General features: G+C 38.4%; 1 protein-coding gene across 2 annotated transcripts in view; it reads right to left on the bottom strand.

Annotated features, from left to right (window-relative positions):
• The window catches only part of KCNIP4 (potassium voltage-gated channel interacting protein 4), a 1,300,658-nt gene that overhangs the window by 1,009,694 nt on the left and 270,568 nt on the right, over positions 1-20,396 (bottom strand). The window lies entirely within an intron of this gene.

Raw genomic sequence — 20,396 nt, 5'->3', positions numbered from 1 at the left:
CAACTTGTTAGCTCCTTACCAATTGTACTTAATAGTGAGAACAGTTGTGAGAGCTCAGAATTCTCACAAAGTACTTTTTTATTAAAGACAGTGTTACAAAGGTAGGAAGTTGCTATGAAAGCTAGAAAACTACAAGCTTGTCTTCTTTGAATGTGCAGTTTGGGGATGTTTTGTTGTTCTTGTTGCTTCTTATTCCTGATTGCCTTGAGCAGTTTCTAGGATTTGTTCTGCACTCTGATTTATTTTCTTATGGTATTTGCTTATTTGGTTTTGCTTATTGTGTATATGTATGTGTGTGTGTATATATATATGCTGCTAAGTCACTTCAGTATATATATAATCTCCTTGGTATTTAGTATATGTGAACGTGCAACCTCTTTATTTTAAATACACATGCCATTTTTTTCTGACAATTGTCATAATTCTACTTGGAACTAATATTTCACAACAATACTATACATGAAATGATATCCTTCTACAATATAGAAAGTAGTCCTGGAACCATAGACATAACCAGATTTAGTAGAAACTCACTCTCTTCTATTGGAGAAGGCAATGGCACCCCACTCCAGTACTCTTGCCTGGAAAATCCCATGGACAGAGGAGCCTGGTAGGCTGCAATCCATGGGGTCGCGACCGAGTGACTTCACTTTCACTTTTCACTTTCATGCATTAGAGAAGGAAATGGCAACCCACTCCAGTGTTCTTGCCTGGAGAATCCCAGGGATGGGGGAACCTGGTGGGCTGCCGTCTATGGGGTCACACAGAGTCAACACAACTGAAGTGACTTAGCAGCAGCAGCAGCAGCACTCTTTTCTATAGCTCTCCCACAGTCCCACCAGACTCAGTGATAGAATCATCTGAATGAGATAATGAAGCATGCTTTCCAAGAATTTTCAGAACTTTAGTTGAAAGTATCTGAGATTGTTTAAAAAAAGGATAGGTTTATACACAAAAGTTAGCCATATACTTTATTTAAAGTTCTTTCTCCCAAGCATTTGCCATGAGTGTTAGTATCCCAAAGTTTGAAAGATGCAGAAGAAATATACCATTGTAGTTCTATAGCTGGGGCTAATTATTTTAAAGCCCCACTTTTTTAATCTATAAAATGGATAATAGGACACTTTGTTCATTTGTTGGAAAGTTAGATGTGGTAGGGACTTCCCTGGTGGCCCAGTGGCTGAGACTCCACACCCCTAACATAGGGGGCCCAGGTTCCATCCCTGGTCAGGGAACAAGATCCCATGTGCTGCAACTAGGAGTTCATATGCCACAGTGAAAGATCCTGCATGCTGCAATGAAGATCCAAGATTCCAAGTACTGCAACTAAGACCTGACACAGCCAAAAAATAAATGAAATAAATATATATTTTAAATGATATAATGTAGATGGCATTAAGCACAGCACTTTCATTCATTTATACAAAAGTTATGTATTGAGCATTTGTTATGATCTATACATGGTTTTAGATTTCTAGGTGCTGGAGACACAGCAGTAGTGAAGAAAGGCAAAGCTTCTGCATACAGAGTTTACACCTCAGATCAGAAAACAACAAATTAACAAAGAGTAAATAAGAAAATATCACATATGAATGAATGCTATGGAGACTGTTCAAACCAGATTAACAAAACAGAAAGTGAGTATATGTATACAAAATTTGAGATATATTTTTCAATTAACTCATTCACTTAAACATATCTATTTAAAAGAAGAATTTCACTACAGAGCCTTCAGAGATCAATGGATAATACGAAAATACTAGAGATCAAAGGATAATAGAAAATGTAACTCTACAAACATAAATTTGCAAATGTAGGTGAAATGAACAGTCTTTAAAAATAAAGCTACCCAACAGGAAATAGTTTGAACAACCCTAAATTGTCTAGTAAATTGAGTTTACAATTTTAAAAGTCCCCCCAAAAGAAATCTTCAGACCACATGGTTTCCTTGGAGAATTCTACCAAAAATGTGAAGAATATTTAACATCAATTCTCCAAAACATCTTCAAGAAAATAGAAAGGAGGCAACAGTTGCTAATTCATTTTATGAACTCAGTATTAGCCTAATAAAGGCAATACCAAAAAAGGAAACTAGAGACAAACATCTCATTAATATAGACTCAAAAATCCTTAATAAACATTAAGAAAATAATTTAGCAATATATAAAAAGAATTATCTGCCACAGCCAAGTAGGGTTCAGTTTAAGGCTATGAAACTTAAAGAGTTAAGGAAAACATAATCAAAATAATTTACTGCATTAACAGACTAAAGAAAAAAAATCGTAGTCATTATCTACTGATTTAGAAATAACATGTAACAAATTTAACATGCATTCATAATTTAAAAAAATCTCAGTGAAATAGGAATAGAGGTCAACTTTCTTAACTTGATAAAGCACATATGTCTACAAAAACCTACTAGTCACAGTATACTTAATGATGAGGGACTGAATGAAATCAAATTATCCCATTGGAGAATGGCATGATTGTCTACATAGAAAATACAGGAAAAAATCTTAAAAAAAAAAACCAACTCCTAGAATGAATAGTGAGTTTAGCAAGGTCACAGGATGCTAGCTAAAAATTAACTGTATTAATGGGTAGTCATCTATACTAGCAATAAATATGGATGCTGAAAATTAAGACATGGTACCACTAACAATGGCTCAAAAAATGAATGCTGAGGTTTAAATCTAACAAAACACGTAGCAAATGTATCTGCCAAAAATGACAAAACCTTTGCTGAAGGAAATAAAATATTTAAATAAACAGAAAGACACTGTGTTCATGTATTAGAGCACTCAACATAGTAAAGATGCCAATTCTTCCCAAATGGATACACAGGTTCAACACATTTCCAATAAAATATGAACAAGATTATTTTTAATACAGAAAATATCATATGGATTATATGGAGAGAAAAAGGAACTAGAATAGCTGAAACAATTTTTAAAAGAAGATTAAGCCTTGAAATAATTCTACCTGATTTCAAAAGTTACGCAGCTTCACTAATCAAGACTGGAGTACAGGTAGAGAGATGGGCACATAGTCCTATGGGACAGAACAGAAAACCTAGAAATAAATCTACACAATTATCCACAACTGATTTTTGACAAAGATGCCAAGAAAAAATCAATGTAGGATAGAGAGCTTGTCAACAGGTGGTGCTGGGGCAACTGGACATCTACAGGCAAAAACTTCACCAAGATCTCACGTCTTATACAAATACTAGCTCACAATGGATCACAGAATTAAATGTAAAACTGTAAAAGTTTAAGGAAAAGTAGAAAATATCTACAATTTGGGACTAGGCAAAGATCTTTTTTAGGCTTGACACTAAAATCATTATCTATAAAAGAGAAATTTCTAAGCTGGATATCATCAAATTTAGAAACTGTCACTCATTTCAGATTTCATTAAGAGGATGAAAACACAAGCTCCAGAGTGGGAGAAGATATTTGCAAACCACATTTCTGACAAAATATCTGACTACTATTTAAACAAAATATATAAAGAATATACAACATTCAACAGTAAGAAGCATACAACCCAGTTAGAACATGAACAAAAGACATGAAGACATATCATCAAAATAAGATATATGAATGGCAACAAAGCACAAGCAGAGATGCTTGATACCATTAGTAATTACTGAAATGCAAAACAAAACTACAGTGAGGCATTATTACAAATCCAATGTGTAATGGCTGTGAAAAATTATTGTCAAGACCAAAGGCTGGTGAGGATGCAGAGATACTGGATCATTCACACACAGCTAGTGGGAATGCAAAATGGTGTAGCCACTCTGAAAAACTGTGGTAGCTTTTATAAAAAAAGTTCTAAACATATATCAGACATTTAACTCAGCAATTGTACTCCTAAGCATTTATCCCAAAGCAATGAAAATATGTTTAGACAAAAATCTTTACATAAATGATTATAGTGTTTTTGCCAGCCCCAAACTGGAAATAATCTATAAACAAACAGTGGAACACCCATACCAGCAAGAACAAAGGAATGAACTATTGGTATCCACAACCTGGATGAATCTCAAGAAGATTAGGCTGACCAAAAAAAAAAAAAGCCAATCTAAAAAGGTTACATGCTGCATGATTACATGTATGCAACATTCTCAAAATGACAAATTATAAAAATGGATGACAAATTCAGTTCACCCAAACTCATGTCCATCGAGTCGGTGATGCCATCCAGCCATCTCATCCTCCGTCGTCCCCTTCTCCTCCTGCCCCCAATCCTACCCAGCATCAGAGTCTTTTCCAATGAGTCAACACTTCACATGAGGTGGCCAAAGTACTGGAGTTTCGGCTTTACCATCAGTCCTTCCAATGAACACCCAGGACTGATCTCCTTTAGAATGAACCGGTTGGATCTCCTTGCAGTCCAAGGGACTCTCAAGAGTCTTCTCCAATACCACAGTTCAAAGGCATCAATTCTTTGGTGCTCAGCCTTCTTCACAGTCCAACTTTCACATCCATACATGACCACAGGAAAAACCATAGCCTTGACTAGACGGACCTTTGTTGGCAAAGTAATGTCTCTGCTTTTGAATATGCTATCTAGGTTGGTCATGACTTTCCTTCCAAGGAGTAAGCGTCTTTTAATTTCATGGCTGCAATCACCATCTGCAGTGATTTTGGAGCCCCCAAAAAACAAAATCTGACACTGTTTCCCCATCTATTTCCCATGAAGTGATGGGACCAGATGCCATGATCTTAATTTTCTGAAAAGTAGATACCAAAGAGTAAGAAAAGGGTAGGGGTCAGAGGGAAGTGAATGTGCAAATGATACATGCTGATGGGAACATGTTAATGGATATTGATTACTGTCAATGTCAATATCCTAGTTATGATATTCTGCTAGAGTTTTATAAGGTGTTACCACAGGGAGAAACTACTTTGCCATGTATCTCTCCATATCATTTCTTAAAATTAATTGGTACGCATTTATAATTATCTCAAATTAAATAATTCACTTAAACATTAAATTTAAAAATTTAAATACCTTTTTAACATCTATTATAGGTTCTGAATATACACAACCAAACAAAACCAGTGATTCATGGAGCTTACATTATAATGGGGCTTCCCTGGTGGCTCAAATGGTAAAGAATCTGCCTGCAATGCAGGAGACTGGGGTTATCCCTTGGTCATGAAGATCCCCTGGAGAAGGAATTGGCAGCCCACTCCAGTATTCTTGCTTGGAGAATTCCATGGACAGAAGAGCCTGGCAGACTACAGTCCATGGGGTCACAAAGAGTTGGACACAACTCAGCAACTAACACACACACACAGACACACACACATTATAATGGTGTGGGGGAGACAGTAGAATTGGGCAAGGAGAATTTAATATGCTGAATGGAGGGAGGGAATGGTGGTGCAAGTAAAATGGGGTGATCATTGAGTCCTCACTGATGTGATATTTGAGCAAAGATTTGAAGGAGGTGCAAAAGGGAGCCACATGAATACCTAGAGCACACATATGGATGCCTTCTCGGTATATGTAGCTTTCTGCAACCTCTGGACAGTCAGTTAATATACTCTGCAAGTCACTCTGTTAGGGAACTTTCTTGAAATCAGCCTTTATGTCTCATTTCTGATGTTAAAGCACAGAGCACCATCTGACCAATTTTTCCTCTAGGAAAAGCAACTATAAATCACCAGTTTTGTTGGTGAATCCACTGCCTGTGTCTATTTACTGTTGGAGTATGTAAGGAAAATATTGTTGCTTAATGCTATCCTCAGGAACACATGAAACATAATGAGGAAAATAAATACAAAATGTCACAGAGCATTAGAAAGGAAAAGAGAAAAGTGTTCTTAATTATCAGCTAATTTGGGTTAATATAACCATTACCTCCCACGATATCAATAATCAAGGTTGCACGTTCAAAAACAACAGATGTCCTTAATGTTTCAGAAGTGCTTGAGTAAAAGCCACTTTATTTACAGAGAAATGTGAGCAAACTTTACAACAGCTCACAAGGGCTCAAGGATTTTCTAGATGAACAAACTAGTTAACCCTTACAGCACGTGGTACAGAGGATACTAAAGCTTCTTGCAGTTTAGATACAGTTAAATTTAATTGAAAGGCAAGTGGTATATCATGTAGTAAAAACCAAACATCTTAAGATGACAGATGACTCCACAACCAACCACTGGTCTTGGTAAGTTACAGGTGACTGTGAAAATGCAGGCTCATTTCAAGATGCATCTCTCCTAGCTATTGTTGGAATTTTATTTATTTTTCTGGCCAGCTCTTCTTGAGAAGCCCAAGTTCAGGTAAAGCACGTCTTAAATGCACTTGGGTGACCCTCACTGATCCTTAAAATTGAAAAATAAACATGATTTATTGGTTAAGGGGAAAATGTTGGCTTTCCTTCAAGGAAGAAAGAACCCAGTGATTCCCCCCAGTGATTCCCAAGAAGACTTTTGCCCCAGTGAAGTTTTTCCCCAAATGCTGCTCCCCTCAATACATCTTGGTGTAGTCGGTGTTTCTCAGTGGGAATAGACATTGTTATGATTTTCAAATTGTCACAAGTTACAAATTAAACATGTGCAGCTTAAAAATAGCTCACCATGGGGCTGCAGAGAGAAGCAGAGCAGAGCCTTGCGGCAAAGTCACAGGTTTTGAAAGTGGGTCTTGATAAAATATCAGACTAGCTAGTTGTCCATCAGAGAGGACTGTGCCAATGCCAGGGCCATTATTATTCCAGAAACATTGCTATTCACCTACTTCGATGAATACAGAACATATCAACACACTATAACTTTTGCATCAACTTTGGAAACAGCTTTGAGAATACAAAGCATGCCAAAATCAAACACGCTGGCCAGAAATATACCCATTTCATGTGCCCAGGGCTAAACCAATGGAAAAAAAACCACTGAATTAATATTCTAGGTAATACCTAGATAATATAATAATACACTAAATTATCCATAATTTGGGCTTCCCAGGTAGCGCTAGTGGTAAAGAACCTGCCTGCCAGTGCAGGAAACATAAGAGATGTGGGTTCAATCCCTGGGTTGGGAAGATCCACTGGAGAAGGGAATGGCAACCCACTCCAGTATTCTTGCCTGGAAATTTTCATGGTCAGAAGAGCCTGGCGGGTTACAGTCCATAGGGCAGCAAAGAGTCGGACACGACAGAGCACACATACACAATTTACCACCACACAATGAGACCAAAACTACCGACATGAGAATTCTGCATCACACTGGAATATAAAGGAGGTGATACACTACAAATATTTAGATGCAAATAAATCCATAAAAGTATGCATTTAAGACAAATTATAGTTTGTCTTAAAAACCCAGACAGCTGAATTTCCAGCTATTTTTTGTCTTGTTTTTAAGAGGGAGAGCCATAATTTTTCATACCTGAGACTTGAGAGGTAAGTATAAAATTGTTTACGACATACTTTAGGGAAATAGTCCATTGTAAATATGTGCCAGCCAGAGCTGAGTGAGGACTCCCTTACTGGGGCTCCATCCACCCAGAGCCCTGTCTGAAAGCCTGATTATTATTATTGTCATGGGAGCTGGGAATAGATGTGTTTTGTTGTTGGAGAGCCCTGAAAGTCCAAGTCAGAGGCATGTGTCATACTTCAAGGAAAATAAAAGCACATTGAAGAGTTCTCATCAGCAGAGACATGGCTGAGGGCGTGGGCACAGAAACGGGTTTCTGGGTCAGCATGTAGAACTTGGAAGGCTGGTAGACTGAGGTGCTAGCTGCATGAAAGTTGCCACTTTCTCAGCCACAGATTTACTCCCAGATTATAAAAAGGACAACGTGAAGACTCCTAAGGCCCATTATTTCACAAAATTAGACTGAAAAGAACAAGCTGGAAAAAATTCATATTAGCTTCTTTTCTTTATGATAGATTCCATCATCACCACTACCACACACACACACACACACACACCCCACACACACACACTCACCCACCCAGAGTTTCTAATGGGCTGTACAGAGTAAGGAAAGTGAAAGTTTTAGTCACTCAGTCATGTCCGCTTCTTTGCAACCCTATAGACTATAGCCATCCATGCTCCTGTGTCCATGGGATTTTCTAGGCAAGAATAATGGAGTGGGTAGCAATTTCCTCCTCCAGGGGATCTTCCCAACCCAGGGGTTGAACCTGGTTCTCCGCATGCAGGAAGATTCTTTCCCACCAGGGAAGCCCATAGAGTAACAAACTGGGTTCTAATTTAGCACTTGAATTAAATATCAAGTTATTTACTTTTACTCAAACTCATTTTACTATTAAGCAGCTGTGTAATCTCTGGCATGAAAAAATATATGTTGGGATTATAAAACAATACACTACAAGTATATATCAATTTTAAAGTGTTCATTTATAAATGCTTTTATTTATTGAGATCCCTGGAACTTATTTACTTCAGTTTTATCTACACTCCTCTACAGTTTTTCTCAAAGTACGTCTTTGGCCTATTTTCATCAGAGCTAGCTGGAATGCCTGTTTAAAAGAATTCTTGGCCCTCACCTTCAACATACAGTCATAGAATCCTCGGATTCAGGCAGGAAATCTTACAAACTTAGTATCTCCTGAGTCCTCAAAAACAGAATTTTGATAATCAAAACAACTTAAACCAACTTCTACCCTAGGATGAAGTCAAAGAAGAGCCAATTACACTTTGAAGATGATAAAATTATGATTCTATGAATGTTTCAATAATCTACCCGGCAGCCTAAGCCACCTGCAACTGTTGAGAGGCTCGGATATCGTTTTGGTAATCCATCCCCAGCTTTTCATTTCAAAACACATTACATGTGAGTGAAGGAAGCTTCATTTTCTCTTATATCAGAGACAATCAACAGGGTGGGTTAACACAATTAGGTTGCTCATTTTGGCTTCACCAAAAGTCATCAACCACAAGCTGTCCTAAACCTAATGGACACACACATAGGCATGGTGACAATGTCTATATACAACATTTTATTAGAATGGCCAAGGTAATTAAAAACAATTAGGCCACAAAGACGATTTGGATTAGGATAAAGCATGCTAGTTCTCTTCCCTCCTGCCTACTATTATATTCTTTCTTTTCCAATTACCATGTGTTTTTCTTTAATTTCGTGAATATAATTATGAGTAAGCTGAATCCAGTCAATATTTGTTTTTCTTTCATAAGGAAGATGCACAGGACTTTCTGCTTCATTCTCCTGTGAGGTGAGATATCAGAAAAGATAATTTTGAGTCTCAGGTAACAAGCTAAAGAGCAGTGTATAATTTTTTAAAAATTGAAAGGAGCAATAAATGTATTGGCCTCGTCCTAACTCTCAACTAATACATACACATGATGAGCTGATTCAGAAAAAAAAGAAAAAGAAATTATTGAGTTTCTACTACTTTCCAGGCAGAGGTCAGTAATTAACTCTTAAATGATGTTAAGGTACATACGGGGCATTTAGAAATGTGAGCTTAGCTGTCAGAAGAAAGGTCAGGGTTGTAGGTTACATGTGGAAGTCATCCATGTAGAAGTGCCAGTTAAAGCTGACTATAGATAGAGCTCCTAAAGGACACAGAGGTGGCCTACAAGGCTGTTGTCACAGCATCTCAGTTATAAATGGCTTTGCCCTATTTTTCACTCAAGATTGAATTGCCTTACACTATTTATCATAAAAGTTTCTTTTTAAAAGAGATGTAAACCTAAAAAAAGTCAAAGAAGAACTTAGAATAAAAACAAGAAAACAAAGAACTAAAGATTAGGAGAAATACGTGATAGTAAATCTGAAATTTTCTTGATTTGTTCAACAAAAAAGGATTTCTCACTTATTTGAGTGAGTGAGTGCGTCAAGTCGCCTACTCGTGACCAACTTTTGCCATCCCGTGGACTGTAGCCCACCAGGCTTCTCCGTCCATGGGATTTTCCAGGCAAGAATACTGGAGTGGGTTGCCGTTTCCTTCTCCATCTCACTTATTTAAACAGCTAGAAACATATGCAATGGCATTAGACAATCATTGAAACATATTTATTCATTAATACACGTTTACAATTCTCTTTTGCAAAATTCCTTCTAAAGTTTCCATTGATGATTTTATAACTACACTAATACTACAGGCCAAATGCCAAAAAAAAGAGCACATATTCTAGTCCTGAAGCTAACAATCACCTCCATCATGCTGTGAGAACCTCCAGAGCTGCCGCAACATGCAACTTTCAGAGGAAATTGACAGGACGGCACACACTGGCACACCGTTATGGAAGAGCAATGTCTCAACAAAACACAGCCAATGCCGTTCTTCCCAAAGTATGTATTCCTGCTTTCATTCACATAAAGCAAATTAGATTATACTCAAAATTTTAAAAATGGTACAGATGAACGTACTTGTAAAGCAGAAATAGAGACACAGACAGACAAACATGAACACCAAATGGGGAAATGGTGTGGGGGGCTTGGCAGGTAGGATGAATTAGGATCTCGGGATTTACATATGCATGCTTCTATGTATAAAATAGATAACTCATGAGAATCTACTGTATAGCACAGGGAAAAAAACAAAGAAGGTACAATCTGTTTCTAGGATATATATTAAGTTAACCTTAAAAATGTATTCCAATATACATTAGTGAAAGTGAAGTTGCTCAGTCGTGTCCGACTCTTTACGACCCCATGGACGGTAGCCTACCAGGCTCCCCCATCCATGGGATTTTCCAGGCAAGAATATTGGAATGCGCTGCCATTTCCTTCTTCAGGGGATGTTCCCAACCCAGGGATCGAACCCGGGTCTCCTGCATGGGTTTTTACCCGGGTCCTCCCAGGTAAAGCACACAGATGCTTTACCATCTGAGTGAGCCACCAGGGAAACCAAAAACTGTTTGATTCCACTTATATAAGATACTTAGAGGAGTTAAATTCATAAACTCAGAAAGTACATTGGTAAATGGCAGGGGCCAGGGGCAGAGGGCTGGAGAGTGGGGAGGAAGTTAGTGTTTAATGGGGATGGAATATCAGTTTAGGACAATGAAAAATTCAGGAGATGGATGATATTATGTGACTTTTACCACAATAAAATAACATTTTCTAAAAAAGATTTCTTTAGGACTTCAGTTCTAAGTTCAATTTTGACTAGCTGAAGGAAAAGAATGCCTCAGAATCTGCTGTGCCTCTTGAATGTCCTTGAGTGTGCTCCACGGATTCATTTCCAAACAGCAGTCAGAAGAGAATCACACTGCACAGACCCCCCTCTCATCAGAGCAGCGCAATTAAATATTCAGGATCCTGCCACAGTGGTGTCAGAGTAAGACAGGACTCTGACCTTCTGCAGGAAAATCTGTCAGGGAACAAATGCATGACAATGGGTGACACTAACCGTGCGCTGTAACCGAAAACCACCTAATGCAGTTTTCATGTAACAAACTCTCCAGGACAGTAACTGTACTATTCAATTTTCACTGCAGTAGTCACACTAAAAGCCTTTTTAATGCATGCTGCAAATTCATATTCAGATCCATCCACAGCTGACCCCCTGCTCCACGTTTAACTCCAGAGCTCATGCGGCAAGAGTGGGAGGTTGTGAGACAAGCACTGAACTGCGAGTTAGCAGGCATTCTGGATTTCTCAAAGCCCAGAGTTGAGTGAGTTGCTTCAGGTTTCAATGCCCTGTTGTGTAAAATGATGGCGCTGGATTAAATAATCCCTGTATTCTTTTCTAATTCAACAAAATTAATGACTACACAAAGAGATCTAAAAAATAAGTATTTTAATAGCCATATAATGTTTCATAATATGAATGTAATTCAGTCTATTTACCATCCTTCTACTGACAGCTATTCAGGACTTTTCAGGTGTCCTGCCATGCTATCACAAACAATACTACAATAAATAACTCTATAGATACATTCTTATGATATGGAGCTTTTATTGCTGTAGATTTATATCATTTATTTAGATGCATGCCTACTACATTATGTTCAGATAGAAAACACGTTACAGAGACATGTATGTAATATGACCCATTCTGTGAAATAAAGCTACATACTCTACCTGTGTGTAAATCATTTGCAAAGAATGGCAACCTACATTGTTGGTGGGAGACAACAGAAGACACACAAAAAAGGAGACTGTCACAAAACAGTGGCTCTCGTGGTATAGTGCTAACATTGGGAATATACCACTATAGAATTTATGAAAATATGAAAGATTTTAATATACATATATGAGAAAGATATGTAGATTAAAAGAAAAACTCGTTTCATGAAGTTATAGGAAACATAGGCAAATTTTTTCTGCTATTTTTATGTACTGTTTTTGGACAGAAGTAACATATAGACAAAAGGGGAAAATAATAAATCTGTAATATGAACTCCTCTTACAGGTTCTATGCTTGCAAAATGCCAATGACATCTATTGAACACTTTTTATGGGCAGGCGATCACTGTGAAAATTGTGTCCAGTTATCTAATCTTCACAAGAAGCTTCTGAGGTAGGTTTTCTAATCTCCACAAAAAGGATGGAGGGACTGAGGCTGAGATTCACTAACTCTCCTAAATATGCTGTGATATTAAGTACTATGAAAAAAAGTGAAAGTCACTCAGTCATGTCTGACTCTTTGCAACCCCATGGACTGTACAGTCCATGGAATTCTCCAGGTCAGAGTACTGGAGTGGGTAGCCTTTCCCTTCTCCAGGGGATCTTCCCAACCCGGGGATTGAACCCAGGTTTCCCACATCGCAGGCAGATTCTTTACCCTCTGAGCCACCAGGGAAGCCCAAGTATCATATCCTAAATATACTTCACCATTTTCCTGACCCCCAAATCCATGCACTGAAGCATCATGGAACATCAGTGTCCAACTCTCTGTCTGCCATGGAGACTGACAAACCCACATGCATCACTCCTATGACTTAGAGCAAAAGTACCACGGTTTTCTACAATGGGAGTGCTGAAATGCAACAGATAAACCCTATGTGTGAGAAGTACTCAAAGCAAAAGTTAATAAAATTGCTTAGAAAATTAACAAATATTATTGAATAATATAATCTTTATTACTTTGAAATATTTTTAATGCATACTATAGTTTCATAGAGGGACCTATATACTATATTACACTTAAGGAACTTTGTAAGATAGAGCTTGGCAAACTGAACAGCATTTAATTTCAACTGAGGTAGGTCTACTGTTAATCCTATAGAGTAACTACTTATGTGTCAGTGAAGTAGGCTTATGGAAAAAACCTTTTCTTCCCAATCTTTAATCAGTCTGAGAAGTATGTTTTCAATATTTTATAATTTTGCCTTTAATAAAATACTGTTTATCTCATGAGCATTTGGGCACATTTTGAAAATTCACTCATCTATGAGCACAGATGGATTTTATCTTTTACAATATGATTCCTGAGACCTTTCTCATATAGCTTTCTCCCAAGAAAAATTCTCTCCATACCCATCTTCTGAGATTAGCCTAGAATCTACATTCTGCTGCCAAAACACAGATTCATTTCTACAGTGTTTCATACAGCGCCATGGATGGCTGCTATTGTGTGGGGTTTAAGGGTAATTTTTCCATTTAGAAACTTGAAAAAAAATCTGGCCATAGCAGCCATCAGTCAACTTAGTCTTCTTTCTCATCTTTTATTTCTCAGCATTCTTCACACAGAAGAGAAGGTCACATGTGTACTTACTCTATTGCTGGACATCTTGTAAAGAGCAAGAACCAAGGACTGGGACCATATAAGATTCCTATGCCAGCTCTTTGAACATATAATCCATGATTTTGGCATGTCACTTTAGAATGTCTATGCCTCATTTTAATCATGTGTAATATACAGATGATACCACCCTTATGGCAGAAAGTGAAGAGGAACTAAAAAGCCTCTTGATGAAAGTGAAAGAGGAGAGTGAAAAAGTTGGCTTAAAGTTCAACATTCAGAAAACGAAGATCATGGCATCTGGTCCCATCACTTCATGGGAAATAGATGGGGAAACAGTGTCAGACTTTATTTTTGGGGGCTCCAAAATCACTGCAGATGGTGATTACAGCCATGAAATTAAAAGACGCTTACTCCTTGGAAGGAAAGTTATGACCAACCTAGATGGCATATTCAAAAGCAAAGACATTACTTTGCCAACAAAGGTCCGTCTAGTCAGGGCTATGGTTTTTCCAGGGGTCATATATGGATGTGAGAGTTGGACTGTGAAGAAAGCTGAGCGCTGAAGAATTGTTGCTTTTGAACTGTGGTGTTGGAGAAGACTCTTGAGAGTCCCTTGAACTGCAAGGAGATCCAACCAGTCCTTTCTAAAGGAGATCAGCCCTGGGATTTCTTTGGAAGAAATGATGCTAAAGCTGAAATTCCAGTACTTTGGCCACCTCATGCGAAGAGTTGACTCATTGGAAAAGACTCTGATGCTGGGAGGGATTGGGGGCAGGAGGAGAAGGGGACGACAGAGGATGAGATGGCTGGATGGCATCACCAACTCGATGGACGTGAGTCTGAGTGAACTCCAGGAGATGGTGATGGACAGGGAGGCCTGGCGTGCTACAATTCATGGGGTCGTAAAGCGTCTGACATGACTGAGCAACTGAACTGAACTGAACTGAATTCATGACACCCATAGAATAAGCCTACCCAATAAAATTCTTAAGAGAATTGAATGACATAATGTATATTGAACACATTGGAAAGTGTCTGGTATATAGCAGATATCACATCAGTCGAAGTTGCTGCTGGTACTTTTATTTTTAGATCCAAAATCAAGAAGGAAATCTTTCAAAGCAAATATCAAATAGAGTTGGAGGAAGCATCTAAAGTTCCTCCGAGTACCTTAGGAGAACCGTCTCACATACTGCTATGAAGATCATTTGGATAATAATAAGAGTTAATATCAGTTTATAAGCAATATAGGAATATATCTGCATTCTCTCTATCATGTAAACATTGACTATAGTGATGGAAAAAAAACTTGCTGAAACAATTGTACTTCACAATTCAAGAGCATGGACAGACCCATGAAGGGACTTCAGAAGATTATAAAATGGTATGAGTACGTACACATTTTTGACAAAAGAGTTTAGGGCTTCCATTCAATGCTGAAAAGTTTTGAACAGTTTAGAAATAAGATGTGATTCTACACTAGTTAATCTGAGGTAAACAATTTATGTCATCAGATTTTGTTCCCTCTAGACAACTAAGGAATATATCAAACTATAAAATACAATCGAGTGCCGTGTTTAGTCATCTTTTGGGCAGAGGGTGACTGTCCACTTTGATAGCATCTGAAAATTATAAACTTCCTCTTAAGATGAACTGTAGTTGACTGTATCGTCAATGGTTCCTAGTGGCAGTTTCTCCCTCACAGAGGCTGGAAATGATCCTTTCTCTCCATTTCTGGATACAATCTCCCCTGGTATTGATCTCCACCCCCTCTCAGACCTCCCCTGTTCTCTGTGAGGTCATAAGAATAAGCCCTTCTTTATCACTGGCCATCTAAGGCATGGACAGGGAAGGAAAGAAAGGAAAGGGAAGGAAGGAAAATGGGACAGAGAGGCCAGATTCATACACAGGGGTGAAAAGAGAGGGAGGAAAGGATGAGAAAGAGAAGGAGGGGAGGAAAAAAGAGTGGAAGGGAAGGAGAGAGAGAGAGAGAGAGAGAGAAAGAAAGGGAAGACAGATTATGACTTGGTAGTTTCTGGCATGTTAATATTTAATATGTAGGTTTCTGAGAGACAACACTCCCAAATCCCTCAACTCCTTTACCCACTCAGCACATTTTCTCTGAGATAAAGAAGTATTTGATCTACAGCTTCTAAAGCTACCTATGAATGACATTTTAAAATCACCTATGACTAATACAGCAATTTTAAAATAATTTACCCTTTTAAAGTATTATATCGTATCAAATTACAATACTATAGTATCAAGCTACTTATATACCATACATCAGTGTAGAGTGTGCTTCTTTTTTCAGATCAGATCAGATCAGTCGCTCAGTCGTGTCTGACTCTGTGACCCCATGAATCGCAGCACACCAGGCCTCCCTGTCCATCACCAACTCCCGGAGCTCACTGAGACTCACGTCCATCGAGTCAGTGATGCCATCCAGCCATCTCATCCTCTGTCGTCCCCTTCTCCTCTTGCCCCCAATCCCTCCCAGCATCAGAGTCTTTTCCAATGAGTCAACTCTTTGCATGAGGTGGCCAAAGTACTGGAATTTCAGCTTTAGCATCATTTCTTCCAAAGAAATCCCAGGGCTGATCTCCTTCAGAATGGACTGGTTGGATCTCCTTGCAGTCCAAGGGACTCGCAAGAGTCTTCTCCAACACCACACTTCAAAAGCATCAATTCTTCGGCGCTCAGCCTTCTTCACAGTCCAACTCTCACATCCATACATGACCACAGGAAAAACCATAGCCTTGACTAGATGAACCTTTGTTGGCAAGGTAATGTCTTTGCTTTTGAATATGCTATTTAGGTTGGTCATAACTTGCCAAACTAGTTATTTGTTGCAGAATGGATGAGAGGACCACATTCTCCTTGGTGAACCAGAAAAAAAAAATCCCTTCTATTCCACTATTGCTCTTTTGAATTGATAGAACTTTACATGGTGTATCATTGCCATTTCTGCTATAAGATAAGTTATTTTCAATTCAGTTTAACAAATGTGAATTGGGTCATATGGCTTTCCTTATATCAGGCCCAAGAAGTGCATGAATTACATCTGCTCTAGAAATTGTATAGGACTACCAATGTCAGGGGTGAACTGCATCAGTGAAAAAAGTACTAACTGAGAAAAACTTATTGTGTTAAAATTCATTTGCTTTCCTCTTGAAAAGATTCACAGTTTTCATAATAAGTATTTTTTAATATTTTCTTTGTGCTTCAGGTGCCATCATTGCAAAATATTTCACTTGACTTTTACATTATTCATTCATTCGAACATTTATTAAGGAAGGAACTATAAAATCAGGTTACTTTGATATAGTTCTAGTTTCTTTAAGATCAGCATTAAAGTAGAGGGACCCATCTAACTGGAGGGAATTAGGGTGCAAAATTTAACACTGCCATGCGAAAGCCTCTTCTATAATGACCTCAGTCTTATGGGGAACAGCTAAGGCAAAGAATAAGTCAAATCATTCTTGGTCAGATTTGAGAGTAAGATAGTGGTCTAAGAGACCCCCAACTTATTAGCCAAAATAATTCAGTTCATATATGGGGGCAACATGGAATAGTGTCAAGCTTCTGATAAAAGACAGAGACATTTGGTTCCTTGAAACTATAAAAAGGATTCATTATTAGGTGACTTTAGGGAACTTACAGAGAAGGCAATGGCATCCCACTCCAGTACTCTTGCCTAGAGGGTCCCATGCACAGAGGAGCCCGGCAGGCTGCAGTCCATGGGGTCGCTGGCGGTCGGACACGACTGAGCGACTTCACTTTGACTTTTCACTTTCATGCATTAGAGAAGGAAATGGCAACCCACTCCAGTGTTCTTGCTCGGAGAATCCCAGGGATGAGGGAGCCTGGTGGGCTGGCGTCTATGGGGTTGCACAGAGTCGGACACGACTGAAGAGACTTAGCAGCAGCAGCAGGGAACTTAATCATAAGATGACCTGACAGACATACCTCAACAAATAAATCAGTTGGGAACACATCCTCCACCTCCCAGTCTGATTAACATTCAAATTTCCCTACCTCCAATATTGGTCCTGACATCCCTGCCTCCTAAAATGGCTTGTTGATAGGACTAAACAGCTATGACCAAATATTGCTGTCTCTCAGTTAATAACAGCTATTCCTCCCTTCTTAGGTAACTGACTATTAAGAGCTCACAATAAGTTAGTTTAGAAAATCTTCTAAGAAATCACTTCTCTACAAACCCAGACAAAGGCAGTGAGGCAAGATTTTGTGCTGGGTCAGTTTGCCTACTGTCCTTCCAAAGGAGAAACCACCAGATTGGAGTTACTTACTTTATGTCACCCTGTACCTCTAACACCATTTAGTTTTACAGGCTTAAAAGGGTGCTTGCAGATTCCACGTTCTTCTCTAATAGTCAGTTTTCCTAAGCCAGTGTTTCTCAATCTTGATACTAATTTGGGTCAGATAATTTTTGTTAGGGACTGTACTGTACATTGTATGATATTTAGCTGAATCCCTGGCCTCTACCTACAAAATGTCAGAAGTCCTCCCTGAATTGTAACAACCTCAAATGTCCCCAGACATTACCTAATGTCTCCTGGGGAAGCAATACCCCTACTGAGGAAGGACCATTGGTTCATGGCTATGACTTGATTAATGAGATCTCTGTGGATTCTTGCTTAGAGCCCAAGTGACTCAGATTTTACATTTGATTTTGACAAAATTAATTGCATAACTTACTATATATTAGCTAAATAGCTCCCTAGAATCTAATAGGTGATAAGCAGTAAGTTAAATGCACTGAGCATTGTATGACCCTCTAGAAAAGCTGAGTCTTCATCTTTGCAAGAGTTTAACTATATCAGAACCAATGGGACTCTCCCTGATGGGAAACCCACCTTGCAAGTTTTTGGCCACCTGCACTCTACCAGACACCTAAGACTGAGACAGAGAGGCAACAGTCCCTCATTTCACTCCTGCTACCTTGCTTATTTTTCTTGACTGGGTTGAACTGAACAGAGTCTGCACATATTAACTTATTAACCTGATACCTTATTTCTTGTTTTCTGAATTCAAGACCGTTGATCAGTGTTCGCATATATCAGCCCTCTATTTCTGCTTATAGTTCTTTCTTTAATATAGTTTGCATTTCAAGTTTGTTTTGTACTCTGAATCTATGATTAACAAATTGCTTCTTTGTGTTGTAGTGTATCATCAACATTACTTGGGATCAGTTCAAGTCTTCTAGTTCTGGCATCTTTTTGTCTCTCTTGTCCTGAATCTTCACATACTGTGGCATGACAGATGCACTTAGAACACACAGATGTCAGAGAAGTTTACTAGTGGGGCAAAAAGATAAAAACTGTAAAAATCCAAGAACACATTCTCAGATACAAGTCTTCAGACTTCAAAGCTTTTGAAAATATTACATCATCACACTAGATTATGATTAGAATATTTGTAGTAATAATTTGGGGCCTCTGACAAAAGAGTAGGGATATTCTTCTTGGGAAGAGAGGAAAGTAGGTACTGTGCTTAGAGTTCCATCTCATCTGGTTAACAGAGAAGTTATAACATGAGAAGGGAGCTCTGGTTATCTGAAAAATACACCTATTTAAAATATCACCTTACTTAAATATTTATTATCAAATTTGTATTTATATCTATTAGGTTGAATCACATAAAATGGATGTTTTTACAGGCAAAAATTGATTTACATTTTCAACCCAAGTAACTCGAAGAAGTTCTGAAACACAAGAAAACACTTCATACAAACGAGGAGAGCTTCCTTCAAAGAAAGTACATCTAAACTTTCATAAAAAAATTTTACTTCTCTTTTGCTAAGTATATAAAAAGTTCTGTCTTTGAACATGGATATTCTTATGATCACATGAACACAAGAATATTAAATGATGAAGGAAGTTTGTGGAATTACTCTAAAAACTTTCCAACCAAGGTATAAATAAAACTAAGCAATTATGTTAATGAACAAACCTATTTACAATGAACCCTTCCTGAATCCTCAAATTTCAGTTTTGCCTGGGTTCAATTCAGTTATTTTGTTCAGTCGCATTCGACTCTCTGAAACCCCATAGACTGAAGCATGCCAGGCCTCCCTATGCATCACCAATTCCCAGAGCCTGCTCAAACTCATGTCCCTCATGTCGGTGATGCCATTCAACAATCTCATCCTCTGTCTTCCCCTTCTCCTCCCTCCTTCAATCTTTCCCAGCATCAGGGTCGTTTCTAATGAGTCAGCCCTTCACATTAGGTAGCCAAAGGATTGGAGTTTCAGCTTCAGCATCAGTCCTTGCAATGAATATTCAGGACTGATTTCCTTTAGGCTGGACTGGTTTGATCTCCTTGCAATCCAAGGGACTCTCAAGAATCTTCTCCAACACCACAGTTCAAAAGGATCAATTCTTTGGCGCTCAGCTTTCTTCACAGTCCAACTCTCACATCCATACATGACCCCTGGAAAAACCATAGCTTTGACTAGATGCACCTTTGTCGGCAAAGTAATGTCTCTGCTTTTTAATATGCTGTCTAGGTTGGTCATAGCTTTCCTTCCAAGGATCAAGTGTCTTTTAATTTCATGGCTGCAGTCACCATCTGTAGTGTTTTTGGAGCCCAAAACAATAAAGCCTTTCACTGTTTCCATTGTTTCCCCAACTATTCACCATGAAATGTTGGGACCAGGTGCCATGATCTTAGTTTTCTGAATGTTGAGTTTAAGCCAATTTTTTCACTCTCCTCTTTCACTTTTATCAAGAGG

This window comes from Bubalus bubalis, chromosome 7 (genome assembly GCF_019923935.1).
Source record: "Bubalus bubalis isolate 160015118507 breed Murrah chromosome 7, NDDB_SH_1, whole genome shotgun sequence".
NCBI lineage: Eukaryota > Metazoa > Chordata > Mammalia > Artiodactyla > Bovidae > Bubalus > Bubalus bubalis.
Note: the sequence above shows the minus strand (reverse complement) of the source record. Positions and strands in the feature narration are given on the sequence as shown.